Source organism: Medicago truncatula, chromosome 7 (genome assembly GCF_003473485.1).
Source record: "Medicago truncatula cultivar Jemalong A17 chromosome 7, MtrunA17r5.0-ANR, whole genome shotgun sequence".
NCBI lineage: Eukaryota > Viridiplantae > Streptophyta > Magnoliopsida > Fabales > Fabaceae > Medicago > Medicago truncatula.
Window position 1 is genome coordinate 32,834,919 of NC_053048.1, and position 11,968 is coordinate 32,846,886.

The 11,968-nt window shown below is 30.3% G+C and overlaps 1 long non-coding RNA gene across 1 annotated transcript; it reads left to right on the top strand.

The window, feature by feature from the left end:
• The first annotated feature begins 4,848 nt into the window (after window positions 1-4,848).
• On the top strand, window positions 4,849-5,711 carry LOC11412162 (uncharacterized). The gene is made up of 2 exons (XR_003006743.2): window positions 4,849-5,028; window positions 5,112-5,711. It is a non-coding gene; the product is annotated as an uncharacterized lncRNA (long non-coding RNA).
• The last annotated feature ends 6,257 nt before the right edge of the window (window positions 5,712-11,968 follow it).

Genomic DNA, 11,968 nt, shown 5'->3' on the forward strand with positions numbered 1-11,968 from the left:
CAGCCCGATTTTTCGTTAGATTTATTTTAATTACTTTTATTACGTGTTATATGTGTTTGTGTGTGATTATTCATCATTGACTGCATTTTCATGGGTTTTCGTGTTAGAAGGGTATTTTAGTCATTTTGGACTTAGGGGTATTTTGGTCATTTTATGAGAACGAGTAAAATTATAAGTTCGATGAGAATTACTTTTAGAAAGTGGTTAGTGAGAATAGTTGTTTTACTAAGTACTAGAGTAAAATTAAGATTTTACCGTTTGGTGACCGTTAGTGATATTCTACCGTTATTAGTGATTTATCGTTTGGAGTGTAGAAACATTTTTGGTTTGAATAGAAATGGGTTAAATCTATTAAGTTGAGGGTTAGGCCCATTTATGGGACTTACTACAAAAATCTAGTCTTATGAGAAATTTCCTCACACTTTCATTCATAAGATATTTTTGAGAGGGTTAGAGAGAGAAAGTGGGAGCAAAAGGAGAAAAGGGTTAGAGAGAAGAGGACTTGAAGAATCAAGGGTTGGGAGAAGAGCTAGGAGCAAAATTGAAGTCTAAGCTAGAGAGATTAACCTAACTAAGGTAAGGGGTTAGAATTCATCATAATCATTATTGCAATTTTTCAATTATGGTATGAATAAGTGCTTAATTGTGTAATTGATTAATTGTTCATAAATGATGAAATTCGTGCTCTAATTATGATGACATGTTTGGATGTATGAAGTTATGGATAATTGAATTGTTGTTAGTTGAATTACATGTTCAAAGTATGAGAAAATGGTATATGTTGAAAATATGCTTAATTGGTGAATTATGTTATGTTGTTGATGAATTGTGATAAGTTTCATGATCAATTGATGTTGTTGTTGCTAAGTGATGTTGTGGATGATTATTCATGGCTTGGGTATGCATGATTCATGATTTGTTGTTGAGAAATAAGTTGTTGTTGTTAGTTTGGTGAAAATGGGTACTTATGAGTTTTGCTCAAATTGTTGGATTGAGATATTGTGTTGTTGAATTATGGTTGAATTCATGTCTAAATGAAGTATTGTTGATTTAGATATGTTTTTGTTGTTGAATGATACCATGGGTATTCCATTTTATGAAGTTGTTGTTTGTATTGGTGAAGTTGTGCTAGATGTTCATGTGAAGGACCCAAAGTGAAATTTGATATACAAAGTTGTTGACTGAGTTGTCTATGTGGTTGGATGAGTTAAACTTGATGGAATTTCTGTTTTTATGTTGTAGTTGTGATAGTCGAGTCGTTTGGGAAAAATCGGGGGTTTCGGGTGAAAATTCAATTGTTAACCGTTTTGGAAAAATGAGTGTTGGGTAAGGCTTTGGAAAATGAATTTGGGAATGTTGAAACTTGAATTTTTCTGTACATTAAGATAGGGCTAAGTGTCATGAACACGTAGGTGAAAATGGCATCGAAAACAGATTAACGGTTTGATTTTTATGCGCGAAAACGTTGAGGTTGAAAATCTGGTGCTGTCTGTCAAACTATGAACGTGCCACGATTTTGATCAGGATTTCAGTCTTTCTGATCTTGAAAAAATCGTGTCACGATGGGAAACCAACGTGCCACGATGCTGTCTTTCTAAAAACCTTAAAAATGCAATTTTCTTTGATCCAATTGTTTCCAAACTTATTTCTAAGTATAGGGACTTTATCCTAATCATCTAGGGGTGTTTTTATGAAAGAATTAACCTTGTGTAAAGGGTCTAGTGAGTCCTTGTGTTGCTTTGTTGTGAGAATTATCAACGTCGGCCGTTTGCCACTTGATACAATATTGTCGGAAATGGTTCTTTCAAGTCAATTACCTTATGAATTATTGTGATTACTCTTATATGACTAAGTGAAGTTGTATGAATGAATGATTGTATTGGATATGATGTTTATCATGTGATGTGTATGCTATCTTGATTAGAATGTAAGAAATGCTTGAAACGGTGAAACTATATGAGATAGTTAATGTTGAATGACATTGTTGATTATTGATAATCATGTGATGTGTGATGATGAATACTATGAATTGATTGTGTATGGACATGTTTTCTTGATAATGCAAATGTTGTGGAGATAATCAATATAATTGGGCGTGGTCCTATATATTGAGGTGAAAATTGTGGATTGTTGTCGCATTATCGAGTCCTTGTACATGTCCATGCATCATAGTCGTGTTGAGATTGTAGTTGTAAAAGGGTTGAACTCTTTTACTTCAGAGATTATGTAAGACGGGTGTGAAATCTTACATACGATGTTTTTGTTGCATCGAAGGTGACGACCTTGAGGTGATCCGATACCACATGCATATATGTGTCGATAGGTGCATATCATGACATGAGTCTTATTGATATATGTGATTGGTGATTGTGTATGAATAATTGTGAATTGATATTTGTTCAAGACACATGTGATTGGTGATTATTGATGTGAGATATTGGGGTCTTGATGTAAGTATATGTATGAGAATATTATTATTGATCAAGTGCATGATGTTTAAATTGAAATATCCATGTTAACTGTTATTTGGATTATGATGATGTAATACTTACCCACAGTCGTTTTAATCGCCTACCTGTTTGTATGGATGGGTAGACGTTGTGCAGGGTTAGTTGCTCGGTGAGTTTTAATGCTTGGTGGATATCGGGAGCTTTCTCCGATATCGGTGTTTAGAGTTTAGTCGGCTTTGATCTAGGCTTCGTTGTGTCGGTCTAGATTATCTTTTACTTTGGATTTTGTTATGATTGGAGACTTACCCGTATGTTGGGATTTTTTGAGATTCATCTATGTTGATGTAATAATTGATTCATGACATGTATATGTTGAGTACTCTGGTTTATATTCCGCTGCGATTGTTGAAGTTTATATACATGTTTATTGGTTTTGAATTTTTGTATGATGGCGTAGCCTCTATTTCTTGAATAAATGTATTATTCGCATGTTTAATTGCTTTAATAGAAATAGGAGTGTTACAATATCCAATGGGGATGAGAAATTGAATCTCATCCCCGTCTCCAATGGGTTCGGGTAATCCCGCCTCATCCCCTTCCCCGCAGTGAATCAATTTTTTTTTAATAGAATATAATATAGCTATAAATAGTACAAAATTCATGGTGACATCATTAGAGACATCCATTGCATGAATAGAGGCGACTAATTCATTTTTGGGAAGTTGTGTTGAACTGGATGGAATATTAGTAGACTAATTACTTAGACACCCACTCTTACTCTTTCCGGTTGGACATGATAACTTGGATTGTGAAACTGGTGCATCTGAATGCAAAAATTTTAAATTATCAAAGAAAGACGGTGATCACTTGATTGACCGTTCAAAATGATCATCTTGAGTAGATTATCCCTCTTTAGTGAACCTTTGTATATATTTTTTTTGGAGTTGGACACATTGAGTTTTTTTTTGGGAAAGCAAATTGACGAAATTGCATTTGCATATGTACCTTCATATTGTAATCATAAACGTTAAATTGGACATGCAGAGTATAATCATGTGTTAAAATTCATAAAAAAAAAAACCAGAATTTGGTTATTTCAAATTGAGTAAACCACCAAATTGGTTCATGTCTTTGTACCAAATTTTCAAATTGACCTCTAACTCTATTAATAACTCAAAATGGTCACTTTCTTTGTCAAACGTTTCTCAGATTGGTCCCTGCCTCTATTAGTTGTTTTGCATTTTAAGCCATTAACGTACCAAATAAGATCCAAAAGGCATTATTCCATAAACCAGTAAATAATATCCAAAACACGTTGAATCGATAACACTCAAAATACAAAACAATTAATAAAGGCAGAGACCAATCTAAGAAACATTTGACAAAGACAGAGACCATTTTGAATTATTAATAGAGTCAGGGACCAAATTGAAAATTTGGTACAAAGACAGTGACCAATTTGATGGTTTACTCATTTCAAATTCTATAATCTGAAAAACCGCATAACAAAAACATATGAGAAACGAAGTCTTCACTTATTGGACTTCATTTGGACATCTTTAATTTTAGATATGATTTAAATACCACATCAAATCTAAGTTGATTTGACAATAAATCTCAGCACTGCGATAAACTAAAGAAAGAAAACAAAACTACATATGAAAAATTTCTAATTAGTAACGACAACATACATCTTAATAAATTCAAAAAATAAAAATAAATAAACTATATCAAATAAATCTCAAAATTGACCAATGAGTAAAGACAATTAAAATAAGTAAAGACAAAAACAATAAAAAAAAATACACATATGAGGGATAATTATCAAGATTTTCAATTAATACATAAAGATATTATCATCTTATATTATTCCTAAAACAAATTTTATTACCATTATACACTTATATTTACTATTTTGTGATTTTCGTTGTATTTCTTTACCATATTACAGATGCAGAGTATCCATTGGTAATGAATAACTAATCTCAACACGAAAATCTTATTGGTCATCTTTAATAGAGTCTCCCTTTCTCATATGTAACCCTGAAATTTGAACATGCTACTTTATTTCAGACATGTGAGTCTAGTTACAGCCATACCAACATATATAATGTTGGGTGTCCTCTCCCTATTACGAAAGTCTAGACATGAAATAAAAAAATTGAAAAATAAAAGGTTTGTAAAAAAATAAATAATGAACTATAATTACAACCAATATTTTCATGTGAGATCTATTCGATGAGTTAAAAGGACAAACATGATACATCAATATACCAAAGAGATATTTGATCATTATTCTAAATATAATGAACGCTTTCTTGCAACAACATAACTATCAAAAACTATTTTTCCTAAAAAAAAACTATCAAAAACTATTTAAGTAATTTAGATTTTTTTTTTACCAAAAGTAATTTAGTTAAATATATTACGAGGGTTTTTACTATATAAAGTAATAAAACACATTTATATTTGTTACATTGTAAAGTTGAAAAGCAAAATATGGCTGACGTTCTCAAATTTGTGTATATTGTGTTCTTATTTGTTTCTCAATTTTGTGCTGAACCCGACGACAATCAAAGTACGCTCTTTATCATTTTTTAGATTAATGCACAATATTTCACCCCTTTTCAATAATATTTATTTTTCTTATTTATGTTACAGAAAATTGTGTTTCTGACTCCGATTGTTATAAAAAATTTCATCTTCCCCGTCATTTTATTATGAAGTGCATTAAAAATCGATGTACTTTTGTTTGAATTTAAGGTAAAATCTATTTATCTATTATGTCTTAGCCTTTCATTCTTTTTGTTCATCATAATATTATTAATCTTACTATTTCTCTCACACTTTCATATATTTCTATGAGCTTGCAATTTCTTTGATAGCCTTCAGTGGCGGATCTTAAGTAAATTTTTTGGGATGTCAAATTCCTATGGAATATATATTAAATGGTTTCAAGAAGTATCAATAATTTATAACCGGCCTAGTGGTATAAATCCTTTTAAAGGAGCAAGAGGGTGTGGGTTTGAATCACTTCAAAAATGTTTTTTTTTTTTAATACAAATATATAATCGTAGAAGATTGAATATGTAATAAGAAGACGAAGGTGTTGAACCACACTAAATCTCATCCCTTCAATTTGATTACCTTAAAGACTTGAAAGCAATCACCAAAATGATTAATAAGGTCACATATTTCTTGATTTATCTTGCTATATGTTTCCTTTAATAGTTGATTTTACACTCTGAATTTATTTTCTCATATATGCTCATTCATTTCTATATCAAAATATTCGTCTTTATCTGTTCCATTGATCATTTCTATATTGCTACCACTTCTTAATTTTTTGAAATTGATATTTGCAGCAATGCTAATGTTTCTTTTGTATAATGATAGACTATTAGCAAATGTATTAGAAAAGAATCGAAATAATAAAATTTATAAGTTCGTATCCATGGTGAATAGTTAGCTTAACAATCATAAAACAAATAGCGAAAATGTAAATAAGTGGTAAAGAATTAAGGAGAAAAATGATGAGGTCTTTCGAATCCTCTGTTCATCAGTGATTGCTAAATTGCATCTATTCTCTAAAAGTGCTCACCTAATTTAACGATTAATTAACAAAATGGTTCTAATCAATCTCTTGACTCAGAACCCTCTTATAAAGTTACAATACATTAATCTCTTAAGTGCATCCGTAACCGTTAAAGGTTATAGTTGTGCGTTAATTCCTATATCATAACTCAATAATTTTCTATCTCTAACTTAATATGTTAAGCTAAACAAATTTACTACGTCAGATTTAACTGCTATGACTAGTAGTCAATTAAATTCTAAGATCAATTTATATAATTAAGAAGTTAGGTCTAGTAGTCATACATAAACATATAAAAATCTAGACATAATTACCAGAATAAACAACATAGGAAAAAAATTAAACCTATAGAGTTTTGTCGTATCGACGTTGTTCCTCAATTTCATTGTTGAATGTTGAGTTTCCAAGTGCCCAACCGTGATCACTCATGTATCCAAAGCGTGATAGCCCCTTTTATCTTCTCCCCAAAACGTCCCCTTGATAAAACGGGAATCTCTTCCTTTTATATGTGAGGGGCAACGAAGACGGTACCTGATTGAAATTTCTTCTCTTTTCCGGTCAGCATGTCCATGTTATCTCCTTGGCCCATTATTTAGAAGACAATAACTTTTCACTTACCAAATAATGCATAAAACCATGATTTTGTCTTATTCTTTTTGAGTAATAATAGATAATTACTCACTATTTGACTCAATAAACAAAAGTGACAATTTATTCAAATCGACTCTAAATTAAATACTAAACTAATATAATTAGACCAAAAATTTAATTTAAAATATTCTAAAAATATGACATGACAACTGTCATAAAATAGTACAAGCTATTGTTGTTGTTGGATAAATTTATTGAAGTTTAATTATCATTTAATCTAATTTTACTTTTCATTGTTTTCATTCACTATCAAGTAATGGACTGATTTTCAAACAAATATAAAAATATCGAAATTGAAAAAAAATCAAGGGAAATACATAAGAAATTTCATCACTGTTGTTGCAGTTGCTAAATCCAAAAATAGGGGAAACTTGATCACCTAAAACGAACATGACATAGTAGAAGAGTAATACCACTTCGACAAATGAAATAGTAACTGAGTTAATCAGGAGACAAAGATAATGCACGAAAAATTAGCAGGGAGAAATTTTTGGTAAGTAGAGAAGATGGAATAAATCATTTCTAAAAGTACAATGTGGGTCATTTGATCAAGCACATGAGCGATCAATGAATTAAAAAGTGACGTTGGATTAAAGTTGTATTAGTGGTCAGAATTTGGTGTCAATTTTAATTTAACACCTTGATGTCATTTGATTATATATATATATATATATATAAGTTGGGATATGTTGACTCCATAAATACTTTTGAGATGATTTCATTGATAACTCATTGTAGACAATGAATTTTACTAATCTAACCCTTGATCATTGCCATTATATATTGATGATCAAGCACACGATGTTTTATATAAAACTTAAATTTGTATCTATGCAGCTATCGTAGTGAGGGTATACAAATCCCAACATAAAAAAAAGGATGTTTCCTGCAATAGCTCCCGACTCATTTACAACCTTACCCTTAGGAATCCCCTCCTCAAGTAACTCATGTGATATAATTAGTAGATCATTAATATTAGGCCAACAAAATATGTTTTCTCAAACTCTTAGAATTATCCAATGGTTCCTATACAAGAAACACATAAACACATTTCACTTATACTAAAGTTCGTAATACGATATTTTTCTCCTTGGAGGCTTAAGTCACTTATGATAATACAGAACAATCATTGGTTAGGGATAGGACTAAAACTCTTCAAATATATGACACAATGCATATTTTTCACAACAAACACACTATTCAAACCTCAAGGTTCACATAATTCACGGTTCAAGACGCACAAAATTCTACACATCATATTATTCACATTAAGATATCACATTGGACAATTAGAATACATATCACCAATGACCAATTACATATATGTCACATCAATTTCACAATATAACATCATTCAATTCACCATATATCACATAATTAGCGACATAGGTGTATATTTAATGTAAAACTCAGAACAAGTAAATATTTATTATAAACTAATATTTTATTCATCACTTGTCAATTATCATATTTAAACATCTAATCTACTCTATGGAATCAATAGCTGGTCAAATCCTATATAATGTGAGAAATTAGACAATAACTATTTGTCACCATTTATCATTATATATCTAATTCAATCGAAAGTCATCTCACCCTTACCTAAAATTAGAGATTTAACACTTAGTTGACTTTGATCTTAAAGGATAGGCTTCAAAGGAACACTTGTTAGAACTCCCAAAGTATAGTGTTGTTTTTGTGTTTTTTGATATAATAAATAATTGTTGATATACCAACAAAGATGATTGTTAGTCTTATTGTGTGATATTCTTGAAAGATGTAGGGTGATTGTTAGTCTTTTGGTATGAACTTTATATATAGACCATATGTGATAACTACATTTTCTATATTGATATGACAATTTTATATTACGTTCATGGATTCTTGCATGAGCATGCATGTTAACCTTATGTGTAATTTTTTTGATATTTGATATGCGAGGATTGTGTTATTTAATGAAACAACATAACTAATTATCTAGACTATCATTTAAGGTGCCATATTTCGATATTAGACAATATAGAAATTTAGTCTACAATACAAGTTGAAACCAAAACCTTGTCTTAAAATCAAGTGCAAGGTACAAATTTTAGGGAATACATGACACAGTTGAATGTACACATTCTATAAGATATTATATTTCATTCAATTATCTATTAAGTTCAACCTCAATTGTCATTTAACATTAACATCAAATTCCTAACCACATGCTATTCACTATAATAAACACTTCAATTCAATTTACTAACAAATCACATGATAGCTTGATGCAACAGGATGCAATCCAGTTTACATTAAAGTAGAAACATAGAAATATCTGAAACAGTAAAATTCCAATGGGTTCACATTTGTAGCGCACGCAAGTTCCGAACCAAATCAATTTTTCTCTTTCTTGCACATCTTATGCGTCATTATAGGAGCAGGTGCGGCTCTGAATTGGCAAAGCTAAAAGTTCGTGTCTACAGTTAATCTGACTATTGTGTACCTGGGTGATGTGGAATGATCCTAATAACCGTATGTTTAATAATGTTGTAACTGATATCCCTAGGTTGTTTGATAAGATTAAACTGTTATTGTTAGCGTGGCTGAAAGCTAAAAAAACCACATTTGTTTTTGGTACTCAGAGGTGGTGGTCAAGTCATATGACTTGTCTGGGCATTGGCTAACCACTATTGGTTTTGTTTTGTTTTTGCTATTGTTCCTCTGTAAATTGGTAGTGGTCTCCTAAGCACACCTTATGTTTGGGAACTGCTATTGGTATGGTAATAAAATTCCATTTTAGTTTGTTAAAAAAAAAAAAATTCTTTAAATAAAACTACACCAATGAAGGTTAAATGAACGATTTCTAAGGCATAACTCCTAACTCAACTAATCAAAATAAATTATGGGATGTTACATTTAATGTGATATTTTCTTGATGTTATTATTTATCTTGATTGTATTTTTATGTGAAAATAAGTGTGTTGATCATCTTTATGTAGAGTCCATGTTCTTAGCTTTGTAAAACTTTTCATAAACTGACCCTTGTACAACATTTTAGGTGCAACTTATTTAGAAGGATTTCAAGAATAATGGGAAGATAACAGGGATTTAGAACTTCCTCTGTTTATTTTTGGACCATCGTGATACTTTTATTTTCAGTTTGTATAACTTGGTTTAAAAGAAAAAATTCTATTCAGAAATGGGTTTGTTTGCTTAATAAAATCTATTGTTGTAAATGCAATCATTTTTTTTTTTGGTGAATTAAATTCAATCATTTCAACTCCGCAAATTTTCTCCTGAAATTAATTTATATTGCGCATTTATTATTTTTCTAACAAAAATAATAAATAATATTTTAATTTCATTAGTAAGTCCTGCACTGTTTATGAAAGCAAAGAATAATTTTTTCAGCATAAAATAGAGTCTTAGGTAATAGGTACAAAGATCTTTGAGGAAAAAACAATTTTTGTGTTTTCATTGCAATTTAAAAATCTTGCATGTTGATTTTGAACTTTGATTAGTAAGATTCATGAAAAATGATTTATGGAAACCGTGCATGAATCTTTGACGGAAATTGTTTCTTTTGCTTGCTTGCCATATTTAAATTTTTGTATGGTTATTTTAATCTCTTTCACGTTGAAGTACACCAAAGTGTGTTTGGATGGAGAGTTTAGGAGGGAAAATGATAAGAAGATTTACCTTTTTTTTTTTAATTACAGACTATATTTAACATATTTTTTTAAAATAAATTTAATGTGATTGAAATATTATATGATCTTTAATTTTTAAAAAGAATATTTTATACTGTTCGTAATTTAAAAACAAAAGGTAAATTATCCTCTCTCTTCTCCTCTTAAACCCTTCATCCAAACACATTATAAGTGGACTAGAATATTTTCTTTTCTTCTCATTCTTTCTCTCAACTGCCAACATCCACTAAAATTCACTCTTTTTTTTTTATTTTTATTTTTAAATTCTCTTTCAATTTTCTCATGTGGACCTTCCTTCAACCATATATTTGTCTTTGTCTCTCTCTCTTTTTAACTTGAAAAGCTTCTTCCCCACCAAAACATCCTTTCTATTTTTTTTATTACTTATCCCTCATAACCAGGTGATAAAAGAAACTCCGACAAGATATCTTCCTTCTTTCTTTGGGAATTGATCTATTATCTCTAGTGTGTGAGTTGTTAAAATATAAGACCACTCCTTCAAAAAAAATAAAAATATATAAGACCACATATTTTCCTAATTTAAAATTTCTATCACTCAGACAAGATATCTTCCTTCTTTTTTTGGGAATTGATCTATTGTAGGAGTATATTGTGTTTGTGTTGTTAAATTTATATTTTCCCTCATATTTCTAACCTAACTTAAAAAGCTATATAATTTTTTTGAAACTCCAATTTTCTTACGCCTCATCTAATTTATAAATCACATTTCCTTTGAAACAAATTCATTTTTATTTTAGTTGCTCATATTTTTTTTTGTCTCTAACTTGAACTATAGTTATTGTTGCTCTAGAGATTGAAGAAAAAATAAATTTTAAATTAGGGTTTTTGAAAATTGATGTGTTTATGTTGATATTGTTGTAGTGGGAGATTGGAGAAAGGGATTACTGTTATTTTTAAAAAAAATGGAAGAATAAAGAAAGGATAACAAATAGCATATTTTAATGTGTGTAACACTTTTATTAAGGGTCATGTTAACTCGTGCTCTAAGGGCACATGTTAAGGAACCCAAAAAGAACAATTTTGCATTGTAAAACATAATATTTTAACTTTTAAGAAGTTGACGGCACAATTTTTAATATGTATATTTCTATAATGAGTTCCTTAATATGTGCCATTGAGGACACAAGTTAGCATTTGTCTTTTATTAAATTGTCACCTTAAAACTGTTGCAAAATATCATATGTTTAGTAGTGAGAAATTATGTTCCAAATTCCAATAAAAGTTATATAGAAGAAAACATCGAAAAGACAAAGAAACATGCGATTACACGCAAAAAATAGTGCCGGTGCGCCCCCGAGTGTGATCCAGGTGCCCCCGGGTGCGCAAAAATACACTCGTGCGCCCTCGGGTGTGACCTGCGCGATCGCGGTTGTTGTATTTTAGGAATTAACTGCTTTTTGCTACCTTTTCGTGGAAAACTCCAGTTTTTAGCCCCAAACAAAGATGAAAACTTAGCCTATAAATACAATTCATCATTTGCTAGAAAAAGTCAAGTTACATTCTTTTTGGTGGCTGAAAGCTTATAATGTCTATCTTGGTGCAAACTCTCATATATGTTG